Here is a 16,936-nt window from a genome sequence, read left to right on the forward strand (position 1 = left end):
TTTTTTTTTTTGTTTTACTAGTTCAACATATGGGGGAAAAAAAAGTCAGCGGACACAGAAGTTCAACTTTCCAAATCACATCTGATTTTTGTCAAAGCACAAGCTACATCTTAAAGAGGTGGCAATAAATGTGTATGTTTTGTGCTCTGGACCTTTCATGTGTATTTCCAGGTCCCAAATGTCTGCTCACCTCCCTCAACCACCATGAACCAGATTCTGAGAACTCATGCCATATATCCCATACTCATTTCAATTCCTTATGTATCTTCCATAGTTTTCATCAGCCATGTTTTTATCATTTTTGTCACTTTGCCTTTTAGAATTGTCTTATTATACTTCATTATTTACATGCTTTTCAGTTTTCTTCATTCCAATGCATCTGTCTTTTGTAAGATGTCATAAATATTCAGAAAAAAATATTAATTGCTTTCACATCAGGGATAAATACATTACTTTGTTTTCTTTCTTTCCCCACCTCCCCACCCCCTCACACCAACATTTAACACTAAGGCCTATCTGAAATTTATTAGACTATTTGGTTATGACAAAAAGTATATTATTCTTTCTCTCACTGTTTTTACTTCTTAGAACTGCTATTTTATTGGTCTTGCAAACTTCATTAAATAATTGATCCTTTCTTCAAAGGTCTATTGTTCATTTGTATGTTTTAAATTAAGTTCACTAAATAATCTAAATAATCAAAATATGGAACTTCTATTTATTTTTAATCTGTCTAGTTTTCAGTCCAATATCATAGAATTTTAGTAATAGTCATTTGTAATCGATATTTTAATTTGTTAAGGCCAGTTTAACTTCATGGCTTCTATTAATTATAAAAGCAGCTTTTATGTTCCTGATTCTTCCTTCTAGATCATTTAACTATCAGATTATAGAGTATTTTGTAAGGACTTTTATTCATAATTTATAGGAATCCTTAAGCCAAAGAAGGTTGGGAATTTCTGTGTCAACCAATCAACCAATGTTTTTAAATTCAAGCAATATGCATTAAGCTCCTACCACTTGCAGGCACAAGGCCAGGCTCTAGGGCTAAAAAGATAAGGAGGGTATGCCTCTTCCCACCCCATCCCCAAATAAGTGCAATTCCAATTCATGAAGGTTAAAGCTAAGACAGAATGCACAAACTTAGAACAGCTCCAGGAAGGCTGTTCACCCGCCCCCTCCACCCACCACCCTCACCATTACTCGTTTTCACTTATAAGTATCAAAATAAATAAAAGGCTCCAGGAAAGCAAGGGCCTGAGAGTATTTCTGCATATTATCTTATTTGACTAAATACTCCACATGTATATGGGCCTTATTTGTGTATGGAATTAGAGGTTAAAAGACATGAAAGCCTGGATTGAAAAATGTGTCTTAAGAGACATGCTTCACTGGAATGGATAAAGCCAATGATTGTCCTGACCAACCTCAAATCCAGCTCAACACCATTAGCCAGGCAGAAATGTTTTGCCGGCCAGTTGAGGCTAACACTGCCACTTTAATTAAAGAGTTATGATGTCAGTTTGGAAACACAATGGGAGAGCAGCTGTGCTCCAGCAATACATTAATACAATTTCCATCAACGTGGATAAGCTCCTACACAATGCAAAGGAGATGTGTGCAAAGCTACAAGGTGAAAGCAGCTGTAAGCAGAGGGCAATCTCAGAGTTTCTACTGTGAAGGAATTACTCTTCTTAGATTATTAGATCTCTTGCTTATGTTTTCATTAATATTTCTTAACGTTCATGGTCAAGATTCTAAGTCACAGGACTTTAAAGGTGCTATAATCATTAACCACATAAAGAAAAGTCATGAGGCTGACCATAGCAATAGGTCATTCAATTTACTTAGCAGTGAGCCCTAACACTCCCACCTTCATGCACTCCTGCTATTCATCATGATAAGCAGTGCCTGAGTCTAAACCCATGTCTATCAGAGTTAATACACGTACATTTTAAACGTTCTGTGACTAAACTTGCCACTAATACATATTTTGTTAATTACCTTCATATAACTCTCCAGTATCATTACTTCATATGTGTGTATATATCATCAGATCATTTGATTAATACTGACATGTAGTCAAGAAGAAAAGTATGTTTCATGCTATTTTGAGTAACTTCCATTTAGAAGCCTACTCCTGAGCACAAAATTTGCAATACATAACTCACTTTGCAACTCCAATTTTACTCTGAGAAATACCCTTTTAAAAAGATGCATGCAGCCTTCATGTTTCCTTATTTTTGTTGGTATTCCAAATCCACAGTGGATAAGGAATTACCCTTGACATGTAATTATCTTGTAGATTTGAAGACCTTATAGCTAAAAATGTATTTGCTTAAGAGTTCACTAATACGTTTTTTTTTTGAGATGGAGTCTCGCTCTGTCTCTCAGGCTGGAATGCAGTGGCACAATCTCGGCTCACTGCAAGCTCCGCCTCCTGGGTTCATGCCATTCTCCTGCCTCAGCCTCCGGAGTAGCTGGGACTACAGGCACCTGCCACCAAGCCTGGCTAATTTTTTTGTATTTTTTGTAGAGATGGGGTTTCACCATGTTAGTCAGGATGGTCTCCATCTCCTGATCTAGTGATCCACCCACCTCAGCCTCCCAAAGTGCTGGGATTACAGACGTGAGCCACCGCGCCTGGCCAGAGTTCACTAATATTTTAAGAGTCAAGTGTTTTGCCTCTTTTTTGTCCCAAGTGGGGTTCATCCTTCATCTGGGGATCCTTTATGTAGCATAGGTTTCTCACTTTTTTCTTTCTCTCAAGATAAACACTGCATACCTGACTACAATATCTCAAGAACTGAGTGTTAGCATGGTTGGACCATCTGGCACCACAACTCAGATTTAATTAATGTTTACTGAATATCATGTGTCAGAGCCCGAAGCAGGCATTACTGCACATTTGGCTGAATACCCCGTGTACACAGGCTTAATTCATTAGCTGACAGTTTTCCAAAAATCCCCATACATCCACCATGAATTTTATTCTCAGTATTCTGATGTTCTGACCCCTTGGGGCCTGGCTGGTCTGGAGGGACTGCCCCTCCCAGGGTTAGCCAATGCCTGCACACAGTAAGGGACTCACCTGCAAGCACCTCTCCATATGCAAACCAACAAAATCAGAGCCCACACCCCACCAGCTCCATTATCAGACTCATACTCTGGAGCACTATTCTCCTTCCTTCATCACCCCAGGGCCACGTACCAGACAACTAGAGACAGCCCTGTACCTCAGAGCCTGCTAAAATGATGCAAACTAACCAATCCTGAACCTGCTTACCCTGCTTTGCTCATTCCTTCCCGTGGAAACCACAGTAAGGCTCTAGCCCACATTTCTTCTTGTTCCCCCTGCCTCCTGCCTGAACCTGCTGCTTCCCTGTGTGCCCCCTGCGTGGCGTGCCATGCTGTACCTCTGGTTTCTAGGGGACTCTGAGTATAATAAAATTCCTTCATGACAGTCATTTCTGTGTCTGCACGCTTTACCATACCTGGTTAAAACAAATCCTGGGTACTATTAAAACACCCCACATGATGATAGAATTGGCAGCTAAGATTATTTGGGTTTTCTTTCATCCCACCCTCTATGCTCAGTAAACAAGTTTTAAGCATTTTGTTGTTTACATTACCTTGTCTGGTCCATGTTAACAATACTTAATAAAAGCAATTATATGTAAGTTCCTTTAGTGAATAACCAAAAAGATTCAATTAATCATTATTTTCTACTATATGAAAGGGCAAGCTCTGGCTATCTACCATGTCGCTTCACAGCACCCACCACCACGCCACATTGCTTCACCGTACTTGGGGACAGGCAATAAGGACACTCTGCCCACATTATCTTCCCCTGAGCTAGCAGGCTGGAACCCACTAGTGGCCTCAGTATGTAAGATACGTGTTCAAAGGTCCTACATTTCAGGGGACCGGAAGCTGGGTGTGTCTTTGCAAGTCTAGCTCCTACACTGAGTGCGGGGTTATCTGGGAGATACTGACTGGCTTTAGATCCTGGGACTGCTTCAGAGAGGGTGCTAAGCTAGTTTCTGTGCCATTCCTTCTGCTGGCATCTTCATCCAGCATCCTGTCCTTGGTCTAAATGTGCGCTCTGCTTGAGCAGGCGGCAGCCGTGAGGAAGCAGAGGCACTGGCAGATGGAGATCTGTGTTGCCCAGCAAGGTTTCTTTCTCTTTTTCTTCGTAACATGTCAAAATGTAAAGATGGCCATTTTGGGGGTTAGAAAATGGACTCTAGGGCAAAGTACCTAGGTAGGTATATATATATATATTCTTGGGGATGTATTTCCAAGCAAGGTCACGAGTATTGAGTTTCTGCTTCAGAGAGGCCTACAGACATTTCCCCATTAATTCTGGTAGATGTTAAATGTACAATAGGACAAGTATGTAAAATTGGACTAAGTACAGAGTTCAAGAAATTAATGATTTTAGACCATACAACAGAACCAAGATGTAAGTTGTTATATAATCCTTCAGTGATAAAGATGAATAAAAGATATAATGGAATTTCTTCTATCCTAAACTAGCTTTGTAATGGCATATTTGGTATAGGACCCTGCAAATGAAATCAAGGACTGCATGCTGGCCTGCTCCCCTTTTTCACGTTTGGCATTCCTGTCAGTGTCGTAATTTTAAGAATACGTATTCTAACCAACAGGAGGGTAGTGAGCTTCTCAATGTGTCTCCACGGCTCCCATGGAGGATATTTACTCACTCATTCTACTATCTATTTTATACTCACTCGTTCTACTATCTATTTTATTGAGCAGGTTTACTATGTATAACAGACTGTCCTAAGCAATTGGTATATAGTAGAGAACAAAAGACAGAAAAAGTCCTCGCCCTCCTGCAGTTTGAAGTCTAACACCATGAATAACTGTATGAATGAATGAATACATAAAATATGTAATCAGGTTAGGGATCATGAAACTAAGCGAACACAGATTAGCATATTTCACTGATAAGATTACTTTCTCACATTTTAACATCCCTGAAATCAAGGTATGTCTTAACATTTATGGTATATTAAAATTACAACTTGGCAGTACTCACAGCACAACTGTCATGTCCCTGCACATGCATAAACTTGGTCACAGCTATTCATTTTGTTTTCACTTCTACTGAGTTATGGGCATTGTTGGCACTGCACGTGTTCTATTTAATTGCCACTGAAACGGTTTTCAAAAAGATTACACTATCATTTGGCACTGCAAGGAGGCATTACTGTGTATGCATGAAGGCACCAAAACAGCAGTGTGACATAAACGTTCTATTACTAAAGGAAACATTTGTCTTTGTTTGGCATTTCCATATCATTTTACAAAGCAAGATCCAAATGCTTTACCAGGCTGAATAAAGAAACACAAAAGTTAATGACGCTATGTTATAGTTTGTTACCGAGATTCACGCAAGTGACCCGTCACACCCCAAGCAATGCTACCAATAACACTGGCAGGAAAATGTATCGAAACCCAAGGAAGAGAGGAAGGAAACTTGAAAGCAATGAGAGACTAGTGTGACCTATTCATGCATTACTATGGAAGAATATCCTTAAAGTGGAATGTCATAATAAAATTGGCAATATTTTCTCTTTTGTGTATAGCAGAAAAATAACGCTATGTCTTACAACTGGTGGCATTTTTAATTTGATGAAATATAGAAATAAGATGGATTGCTAGTTAATAAGAAGTTTTAGAAAGAGAATAGCATACAGAGTGGAAGTTTGTCGATTCTGGACAGTTTTAAGTTAATAAGGTATTGCAAATGCACAACGTCAGAAAAACTACAATTTCAATAATTTGGTATAGTTTTGCAGATCACTGGTCACTTCAAAAGGTCTATTCACTCTTATTTCTAACAATGTTTTGGGCACACCTTCCATTCTGATGTAAGAGTGTGATAAGAAAGCCTCATGTTCTTCTTTCCCAACTTCAGTTGGTGCTGCTTTGATTTTTGGCAGTTTAGAGATATTAGAAGTGACGTGCTGGATCTGTATTCCAAACTCAAACCTTACTACTGCTACCAAGAATGGAGTGAAATACTTAGACAGGAGGGTCCATTTGAAATCTCAAAGCATGCATATGGGACTTTGAGATTCTTAGCATAAGAGTAACATGAGTAAAATGCCAACTATAAGGATACGTTTCCAGGCAGCATATGGTCACAGCTCAAAAACGAACTTGTTTTTAAAGCTTACTACTGCAAATTATTTTGGAACCAGAGACAGTTAAAAACCATACCAAGGAAGAGAACACACACACGTACACACACACACACACACACCTCTAGGGAAGATAAATTATAAAACAATGGATGTAGATTATAATAGAAATAATTTTTTAGGCACAGCTTCAAAACATACTGTCACAATTGTGACATCAGTTTTTGACACCATTCAGCCAAGCAACAACTACTTTAACGTAAAAGTGAGTATCAAATCAGGAATAGGCGTGTGGCTACACCCATCACCAAGACAACAGGCACAGTTTTATATGGTGAACACATATTTCAATAGTGTTGAAAATAGACTGCACCATATACGTGGTATTTCCCACTCTGCAGAAGGCCTGCTTTCTGTTTCTAGGGCCCTGCATGGAGAATTCAGGGATTCCCTGGAACTAATACCACTTTCCCCAGGGACTTCATTTCAGTCTTTCCTTTTAGGTAGCCTGGCCCAGGTCAGAAATTCTCTGACAGTTGGTACAAGAGAACGAGCGTGCCAGTGTGAACGCTGCAGGGGATGTGTTGTTGCCAACCGATGGGGTGTACTTCCATATGCAGAGCTAAAATAGACTTGGAAGATTGAGAGGGTAGAGACTGCTCCTTAAGTGCCAGTAAGGGAAACATTTGGTTACCTGTCTTCTGGGGACAACTTATCTGAAAGAATGAGGTGCGTTTACATGTTTGGATATTTCCTCTGATTTTTATGCTGGGGATGGGATAGGGAGAGTCTGGAGACTGCCAGTGTTATCCTTCAGTACATGTGCACACGGTGGGGGTTTCCAGAGGGAGAAAACACTCTGTAAAGGGTCTGATGCACCAGGCCGGTAGAGACAGCATATGTTGCCACTGCATTACAATAAGGGCAACTCTCAAGAAGAACTGGGAGACAGCATAGACCATGGGCAGGGAGCCAAACAGATCCAGGTTTAAATCCAGCCTCTGTCACTTACACGCCCAATAATCTTGGCAAAATTACCTGAACTCTTTAAATTCAAAAATAGGGAAACTAATAATAATACCTCCTTAGACTGATTGCGAGAATTAAAGTATTACTATATGTCCACACCTAGTAATGTGTCTGGTGAATAGAACGTGCTCAATGTATAGACACTACTGTGTCACCACTAGGGAAATTCCCTTAAATGTAAATGTTTTTATGGATATGTTTTTTTAGCAAGGGGGTAAATTATACGGACCACAAAATGGCCTTGGCTAAGGTGTTTTGAGGGAATTATGAAGTTGTCTTATGGTAGGAATACGTCTTGATAAGAAAGCTAAAATGTAAATGTGAACAACCACGTGTGATCAGTGAGAATGATGCAGAATTTAACATGCATTTTTTGAGATTTGTTTAATGGCAAGACTATGCGATATCTACATGTCACTACCTCTACCCTGAGCCGCTTTATGACAGATATGTTCCTACAATCTTGTGTAAAATTCCATTTTAACTCTAAGTATCACTTCTCTACATTGGAGGAAGTTTTGTAAAGCAAATAACCCCCACTTAATCTATCTTGCTTTGAAGGCTGAAACTTTCTATCTTCGAGTGGACAGGCATGTGTTCTGTATTTTTTTTTGCACTGGGCTATCGCCCTGACAGGTGAGTCATAACTTCTGCCCACTTTGGTACGATCCACAGCACCCTTTCCAAAACTGCAAAAGCCGACTGAAAGCAAGGGCAATAAGAAAATATTAAAGAATCGACAGAGTAATTATTAGCACCTTGGACACAGTAGTGTTTGGGGATGTTTAATTAGACGGCAAGGTAGATTTAAATTTTTGAAGCTCTTAGAGCACAGATCTTGGTCGAGTCCATTCTACCGGGAGATAACACGGGGCCATTGACTACCTGCTGCACTGTTTTCAAGCAAAACCCACACTGTGCGGGCTCTGGGTGCCATCTCCACAAAGCCCCCTACCCAAGGGGGATTCCCACAGAGGAATTTTCTCAAGGAAGGTCCCGTGTCAGGAATGCTGCTCGAGTACGGGTTCCCACGTGCCCACACGCAGGGCACGGGCTCACACGGCAGGGTGGGCTGCCTCTTTAAAGGCGCGGACCTCAGGGACCCCCGAGTCTGGCTCCGCAAGTCTGGGCATCAAACTTTCTCCTGGAACAAAACCTCTTTCAACCCACATGGAGGCAGGAGGAGGACGGAGCCCGGGGATGCCATCAGCTGCAGCCCGGAGACAGCGCTCCCACCCCCGCCCGCTTCCCTCGGTCCCCACCCTCTTCCTCCGAGTGAAGGCGGCCCTGACCGCACAGCCCCGCCCGGCCCCACCCACCCGCTCCCCGGCCCACCTCCCCGGCCGCGGAGCCCACAGCCTCACAAAGCTGCCTCCCGGGCGCTGCGGTTCCCCGGGGCGAGGGGCGAGCGGGGCTGGGTACCTGAAGAAGAGGCCAGGACACCGGCGCCCAACGAGACCCACAGCATCGCCCCGGCGCCGCCGCCGTAGTTGCCACCGCCGGAGGCTACTTCGCTGCGCCGAGCGGTGGAGCCCCGGGTACCTGGAGCCGCCGCCGCCTGCGCTCCCTGCGCTGCGCTGCGCTCGCTGCGCCCGGGCTCTGCTGCCCGGCGACCGCCACGGTCAAGCGGAGCCCCGCCCCGTGCGCGCCCGGCGAGCCGCGGACCCCCAAGGACGCGCCGCCGCCCCGATTGGCTGCGGGAGTCGCTGGCCCCGCCCCTGCTCGCCGCGCTCCTCCCACGCCGGGGGCGCGCGCTGCTGGCGGCCCGGAGACTGGCGGCCTCTCCAGGGGCGCCGCGGGAGGGTGCGGTCCGCGCTGGGCGAGGCTTCCTGCGGGCACCGGCGCGCTCGGCCTACGCTCCTGGGCGCTGCAGTTCTCCCTCTCCTTGCCAGCCCAGAGATAAATAGACGGCCAGAAAGAAAAGAAAAGAAAAGGAGAAAACATCTCTAGAGCTCTGCGCGGGGAGGACAGTAGCCGCGGCAGCTGTGGTGTGAAATCTTGTTTGTATAAATTCGTTTCTCACAGAAGCCCAGGAAAGGTTGTCTGGGGTGGAGCACTGGAATTGTCACCAAGGCTTTTTTTTGTTTTTGCTTGTTTGTTTTTTAACCTGAAGGTGTCCTTACACACCTCTAGACTTATCTTATGAAGAAACTAAATCCAGTTAAACAACTTGTCCAAGGTCATAGAGCTGGTTGCAGATTGATTCTGTATTTTGATGCTAAATCAAAGCTACCTCAGCATTTATTTGTTTTCTGTGCAGAGAAGAGTTGCATTCTCATATATAATGCTATGTATATTGTATAGCAAGAAATCAATTAGAAATATAGAGATAGAAAGTAGACTGGTGGTTGCTGGGGGTGGGGGGCTGGGGAGTGATTGCTAATGGATAGGACTCTCTTAGGCTGATGAGAGTGTTCTGCAGTTTGATAGTGGGAATGGATGCACAACTTTGAATATTCTAAAAACCACTGAATTGTACATTTTAAAGGGCTAAACTTTATGGAATGTGAATAGTATCTCAATAATTCTGATATTTAAAAATGTATTGGCTGAGCACGATGGCTCACGCCTGTAATCCCAGCACTTTGGGAGGCAGAGGCAGGTGGATCACGAGGTCAGGAGTTTGAGACCAGCTTGGCCGACATGCTGAAACCCCATCTCTACTAAAAATACAAAAATGAGCCGGGCATGGTGGTGCATGCCTGTAATTCCAGCTAGTTGCGAGGCTGAGGCAGGAGAATTGCTTGAACCCAGGAGGTGATGGTTGCAGTGAGCCGACATTGTGCCACTGCACTCCAGCCTGGGTGACAGAGCAAGAATCCGTCGTGAAAATAAAGTAAAATAAATAAAACTGTATTAACACTTGAGCCCGGGTGGTTGAGGCTACAGTGAGCCATGATGGTGCCACTGCACTGTAGCCTGGGTGACAGAGTGAGACACTGTTTAAAAAAAAAAGTATCCAAGTGATAGTGCTGTGGGGAAATCCACATAAGCACATATTTGGAGTATGTTACAATTCTTGCTTTGTGGGCAGAAATTATGACTTATGTACTAGCATCCATCCATTCATTCAACAATCCACATCCATGTTTATCAAGTTACTCTGACATCGGTACAAAGATAAATAATGCATGATCTCTGTCATCAAGGAGTTCTCAGTCTATTGAGGGGACAGTTTATAATATAATAAGGTGTCATTCTAGGGAGGTAAACAAAGTGCAGGTTTAGGGTGCTAAGACAGTCGTAAAGGAGCTGAAGGATGTGTAATGTTTCAGCAGTGGTCAGCGTGGCTGAGTGTCAGAGGTGTGACAGGAAGTGAAGCTGGACAGTTACAGGACAGAGTAGAACTGTAAACTAGAGCTCAGTTAAAGAGGCACAGGCTAATTAGGAAGTAAATTTTCTATTCCTTCTGGATCATTTCTATCCCTAGTGTAGTGTGTGATTTTGGTGAATGGTCTCAATCGTCATCATATAAGCAAACAATGGTAACACCAACTGACTTTTGTTTCCAACTTTATAGTATGTATAAACAGTTTTTGTGTATTGCCTCCTTTGAAGCTCAGAGAGGTGAAGGGGATGTGCTCAAGGCTGTATGTCTTCTAAGTGAGGGAGGTTGGATGAAACTCCATCTACTGACCTTGGATCCTATATTATCAATATTGTCAGCCTTTTGAGTTGTAAAGCTTCCTTACAAGTGCAAAGAACTCTTGAGCTACAAAAGCTCTCTCAGCAGTAGCAAGTGAAACCTGTTTTTTCACTTGGAGTTTTTCTGTGTTTTGATTGGGAGCTTGAAATATTACAAGCTCTAGGATAAAAAACTTAGCTACTAATCTTAGCTCTTCAATTGAGTCTGTTCAGCAAAGCCCTGGATTCCAGGTTTCATAAAAAGTGACTCTACAATTTAAAAACAGGAGGCTGCCTGTTTCTATTGTCAGTATACAAATGTCAGCATACTGAGGGTACCTTCCTTTACACTCCATTTATCCTTCCATCCCTTATGGGATTCTAAACACCTTTTGAATGCAGGTACAGGTTGAGCATTCCTAATCAAAAAATCCAAAATCAGAGATGCTCCAAAATCTGAATGTTTTTGAGCACTGACCTGATGGCACAAGTGGAAGATTCCATTCCTGACCTTATGTGATGGGTCACAGTCAAGACACAGGTATACAGCACACAGTTTACTTAGTGTCCCCAGGGGAGAGAAGACCCCCTGCAGCCCCCATCAGCTGTGATATTTTTTTTTTCATGCACACGCAGACTTCCCTGTGTGGGCACACCCACCTTGTATAATAAAATGGCACATGTGCAGGCTGGACTCTCCCATGGCAGGTTCCCCACGATGCCCCACATTGGGTGAAGTGCATTGCTCACTGTGTTTTTTGTTTGTTTGCTTATTTTCTGCTCCATGGTATAAAATATTATTTAAAATGTCAAAAGGGCCTGGAAATACCCCATGGGTAACAATGATAAGAAATACAGGAAGCATTTATGTTAATCTATAGCACAGATATTTTAGTTGTTGGAGAATCTGGACAGGGTGTGTGAAACATCTTACGGAAGAGAATGGGGTAGGAATGACCATCATATATGACCTGAAGAATCAGAAGGATACACTGTTGAAGTTCTATGCTGAAAGTGATGAATTGAAGTTAATGAAAAATGGGAAAACATTGCATAAAGCTAAAAATGCAGATTTTGATCATGTATTGAAAAAGTGGATCTGTCAGCTTTGCAGTGAACACATGCCACTTAATGGTATACTGGTCATGAAACAAGAAAACATCTATTCAAGATGAACTGAAAACTGAAGGAAACTGTGATATTCAACAGTCTGATTGAAGAAACGTAAGAAAAAACACAGCATTAAATTGTTAAAGATTTTAGTCGTAATAAAGCATCTGATCATGCGGCAGCAGATAATTTTTTTTTTTTTTTTTTTTTTTTTTTTGAGACAGAGTCTAGCTCTTGTCACCCAGGCTGGAGTGCAGTGGTGAGATCTCAGCTCACTGAAACCTCTGCCTCCCAGATTCAAGCAATTCTCCCCAGTAGAGAAATTCATTGACGAGTTTGCCAAGGTGATGGCTGATTAAAATCTGACGTCAGAACAAGTCTATAATGCTGATGAAACATCACTGCTTTAGTATTATCGCCCCAGAAAGACACTGACTGCAGCTGATGAGACAGCCCCTGTGGGAGTTAAGGATGCCAAGGACAAAATAACTGTGCAGGGATGTGCTAATGCAGCCAGCACACATAAGGGTAAACTTGCTGTAATAGGCAAAAGCTTGCATCCCTGGCTGTTTTCAAGAAATGAATTTCTTACTAGTCCATTATTATGCTAACAAAAAGGCATGGATCAGCAGGGATGTCTTTCCTGACTAGTATCACAAACATTTTGACTAGTGGTTGGCTAGTGCTCACTGCAGAAAAGCTGAACTGAATGACTATTGCAAGATATTGTTATTCCTTGACCACTGACTTGCTCATTCTCCTGCTGAAATTCTCATTAAAAAAAATCATTTATGCCATATACTTTCCCCAAAAATGTGACTTCAGTAATTCAGCTATGTGACCAAATATCAAATGAAGAGTGATTATAAGAACACTTTCTTGAAAAGCATACTAGCAGCACTGAACAGAGGCGTGAGTGTAGAAGGTTTTTAAAAGGAGTTTGGCATGAAGGATGCTGTATGTGCTGTTTCCAAGGCTTGGAACACAGTGACTAAAGACATAGGACCGTGCACGGTGGCTCACGCCTCTAGATGACATGGTGAAAATGTGCGATGGGCTTATTTGTTGAAGGACTAGAGCAGGGTGCACTCATAACAAAGCAAGAAATCACGCCAGCTGTAAAATCAAAGAGACTTCTAGGACAAAAACTAATGCTAATGAGGCAGATGACTCCGGAGGAAACATTTTAAAAAGCCACCCAGCAGAGGCCAGGCGTGGTGGCTCACGCCTGTAATCCCAGTACTTTGGGAGACCAAGACCGGTGAATCACAAGGTCAAGAGATCAACACCATCCTGGCCAACAAGGTGAAACCGCTTCTCTACTGAAAATACAAAAATTAGCCGGGCATGGTGGCACGCGCCTGTAATCCCAGCTACTCGGGAGGCTGAGGCAGGAGAATCGCTTGAACCCGGGAGGTGGAGGTTGCAGTGAGCCGAGATCACGCCACTGTACTCCAGCCTGGGCGACAGAGCAAGGCTCCGTCTCAAAAAATAAAAATAAAAAAATAAATAAAAAATCACCCAGCTGAATAACTCCTCATCCCTAGAAGACCCACTTCCTTGTCATTCAACTACTTCTGATGTTTCTTCTCATTAAAAAAGTAAAATATAATGTTTAGTAATCTTTAAATCAAAATACAGCATCATATGTGGAGATCGAAAGCCTACTGTTATCTGTTGTTGCTTTTTGTTTTGTTTTTTGTTTGTTTGAGACAGGGTCTTGCTCTGTCACCAGGCTGGAGTGCAGTGGCACAATCTTGGCTCACTGCAACCAACCTCTGCCTTCCAGGTTCAAGCTATTCTCCTGCCTCAGCCTTCTGAATAGCTGGAATTACAGGAGCATGCCACCATGCCCAGCTAACTTCTGTATTTTTAGTAGAGATGGGGTTTTACCATGTTGACCAGGCGAGTCTCAAACTCCTGACCTCAAGTGGTCCATCTGCCTCAGCCTCCCAAAGTGCTGGGATTACAGCCACAAGCCACCACACCAGGCCTGTTGCTGCTGGTTTAACAGCTGATACAGGTGTTCTGATGATGCTCCTGTGATGCTTAGTTACACCAAACACTCTTTTTAAACTGTAATAATGGTAAATCATTTTTTTCTGTTAAGTAGTTATGTGTGAATAAGTGTAAGAAAATGGTTGCTTATCAGTAACATGTAAATTAAAAGTCAGGAGTAATGGTGATCCCAAACAACCACAGACTGTCCACAGTAGCTGAGATAGTGACAGCTTTACTTTCTGATGGTTCAGTGTACACAAACTTTGTTTTATGCACAAAATTCCTAAAAATATTATACAAAATTGGCCAGATGCAGTGGTTCACGCCTGTACTCCCAGCACTTCGGGAGGCTGAAGCAGGTGGATCACTTGAGGCCAGTTCAAGACCAGCCCAGCCAATATGGTGAAACCTCGTCTCTACTAAAAATACAAAAATTAGCCGGGTGTGGTGGCACGCACCTGTAGTCTCAGCTACTCAGGAGGCTGAGGCATGAGAGTCACTTGAACCCAGGAGGTGGAGATTGCACTGAGCCGAGACTATTCCATTGCACTCCAGCCTAGGCTACAGAGTGAGACTCAGTCTCAAAAAAAAAAAAATTGTGCAAAATTACTTTCAGGCTATGTGTATAGGTCTAATATGAAATGTAAACAAATTTTGTGTTTATATTTGGGTCCCATCCCCAAGATATCTCATGTATATGCAAATATTCTGAAATCTGAAGAAATCCAAAATCCTAAACACATTTTGTCCCAAGCATTTCAGATAAGGGGTACTCAACCTGTACAGTGTTTTGGTCATTTCCTTGTTTCCCCTCCCCTTACTTTCATTCTCTTCTCTATTCTCACCCCCCTCCCCACCCTCTTTCCACTCTCAGTAGGCCCTCCATGAATGTTTGTTAAATGTCCAATGTCATTTTAGCATCGGAAAGGTAATCTTTTTTTTTTTAAATTCTAATTGCCTATGGTGCTGACATGCATTATGAAATTTGGATATTAATTGGCCCATATAGCATATGTGCTCTCGGGCTTTGGGACATAGTTATAAGAGCATTAGAGAATTACATTAACGCTTCCCACACTTTAATAAGCTGTGTATTGAATTCTAAATCTAAATGCCTGGAATTTAAAAGTCTCAGTCTAGGAAAACACAATATTGATATTTTAACAGTAAAGACACTAAATACTTGGGAGCAGAAGAAATTTAATATTCATTATAGAATTTTTAATCCCTGAGGAGGTAATTTATTATTGATTTTAAAGGTCTTTGAAATCTTTTGTAAATATTCCTTGTGTCTTTCTCTTTTTTAATATCTTCTCTTAGGCTCATTTCTTTTCTCTTTCACAGGTTTCTGATAGCTAATTAACACCTCAGCATTACAATTCTGCTTTCCATAAACTTCTGTGCAGAAATCTAGGGAATCCAAAAGAATTGGAGAGTGCTGAGCTCCCTGGAGTCTGAAGCCTGGAGAAACCATCCGGAAGGCTGTAGCTATTCATCTCGAAGGAGCAGATGTTGTCCCTCCCCAAGGAGTTATTATGGGTTGGAAGAAATGAGAAAATGAATATAAACAAGTTATTTTGTGAATGTTATCAAATACGATCAGCACCAACCAAACAGAGCTCTAAATGCGTAAGTATTCTTTACGGATAGAAGCAAAAGCAAATGAACATTATAGTTTTCTAACTACATTCAGAAGCAAATAATTTGAGCAAAAGCACAGACCTAATTGGGTCGTACATGATAGCATGTGGAAAACAGTCCTGGAGAAGCAGAAAGTGTGTTGCTGGGTCAGCTCAACTGGTTGTCGTCCGTCAACTCTACCCCCTAGCCATGGCTCTGCAGACTTCTCTAGAAGGCTTCCTTCTTTCCAAGATGGCTGGGCAGAGTCACAGAGACAGTGATCTAATGTCCCTTAGGATGCTTATGGGACCTGTTTCTCTGGATGAAAAGCCAATCAAGGATAGGACTGGAGAGGAACCGAAATGCTTTCGTGCTGAGCTGTCTGCTAGACGCCGGTATTTTCAATCAGCTAGCCTGGGGTTTCTTGCTGTTGTAGGACAATCAGTTTACCTTATGCCTGAATTTCAAGAAAGGAACCATACCAGCAGATAGCGACCACAAAAGTGGTAGCCTGATGAAAAAGAATAATCTTGGGTGTAGTGTAAATGTAAAAACTATGAAGTTTTTTAAAAATAAAAAAAATTCACTTGCACACACTGTCTTTGAAAAGTTAGTGGGCAACTATTTACTAGCTGAAACAGAAACACTTGATTGTGTTGTGAATGCTTAGGGAAAATGTCATGATGGAGGTGGATTTGGAGCTGACAATAAAGGATGAATGAGAATCAATAGTCTGAGAATGAAAGGGGAAGACATTCCCTGTTGAATAAAGGACACCGGGAAAGTCACAGGGTGTAACAATGTATATGTGTTTCAGGAAAAAGCAAGTGGACTCAATGTGGATGAAGTGTGGAGGGGATTTTGAGACATGAAGCTTGAAATACAGTTGACCCTTGAACAAGGTGGGTTTGAACTGCAGGTGTCCACATATGCACAGATTTTTTTCAACCAAACATGTTGATAAATACAGAATTCATGGTAAACCCACATATACTGAGGGCTGACTTTCCCTATCTACCTTCCACAAAGTATGCACAAGTATATGTGGGAGTCCTGGAATCAATCCCCTGCATGTACTGAAGTATGACTGTATATGTTTCTTTTAACCTAAACTTCCTATACTAACTCTGCCTTTGTGTATTTCCGCATTCCTCCTGCCCCAGAAAACTAGATAGGTATTTAAGAGGGAGAAAAAATAAGCTTGAAATATTTTAGCAGTTACCATAGAGAATAAGAAAAAAAATTCGCATTATATGCAAGGAAAGTCAAGCATGATATATAATTATTCAGAATCAACCACTAAAAAGGCTCTTCAGTAAAATAAAGAATAATTATCCCAAAGGAAGTGATTGTTTTGACACTTAATTGGGAGGACAGCC

The 16,936-nt window shown here is 42.1% G+C and overlaps 1 long non-coding RNA gene and 1 pseudogene across 8 annotated transcripts in view; one reads left to right on the forward strand and one right to left on the reverse strand.

Moving 5' to 3' along the window:
- The window catches only part of LOC105485990 (elongation factor 1-delta-like), a 114,290-nt pseudogene extending 105,451 nt beyond the window's left edge, over positions 1 to 8,839 (reverse strand).
- Positions 8,840 to 8,985: 146 nt separating this feature from the next.
- Positions 8,986 to 16,936, forward strand: part of LOC105485992 (uncharacterized) — a 539,662-nt gene continuing 531,711 nt past the window's right edge. For 3 of the 8 annotated variants that reach the window (XR_011615073.1, XR_011615076.1, XR_011615077.1), the window contains exons 1-3: positions 8,996 to 9,190; positions 15,282 to 15,566; positions 16,375 to 16,459. This is a non-coding gene — a long non-coding RNA (uncharacterized lncRNA). Of the gene's footprint in view, positions 9,191 to 15,281; positions 15,567 to 16,374; positions 16,460 to 16,936 lie in introns of all 8 variants that reach the window. The other 5 variants (XR_011615075.1, XR_011615074.1, XR_011615079.1 and 2 more) reach the window with 3 other exon arrangements.

Source organism: Macaca nemestrina, chromosome 16 (assembly GCF_043159975.1).
Source record: "Macaca nemestrina isolate mMacNem1 chromosome 16, mMacNem.hap1, whole genome shotgun sequence".
NCBI classification, from domain to species: Eukaryota; Metazoa; Chordata; class Mammalia; order Primates; family Cercopithecidae; genus Macaca; species Macaca nemestrina.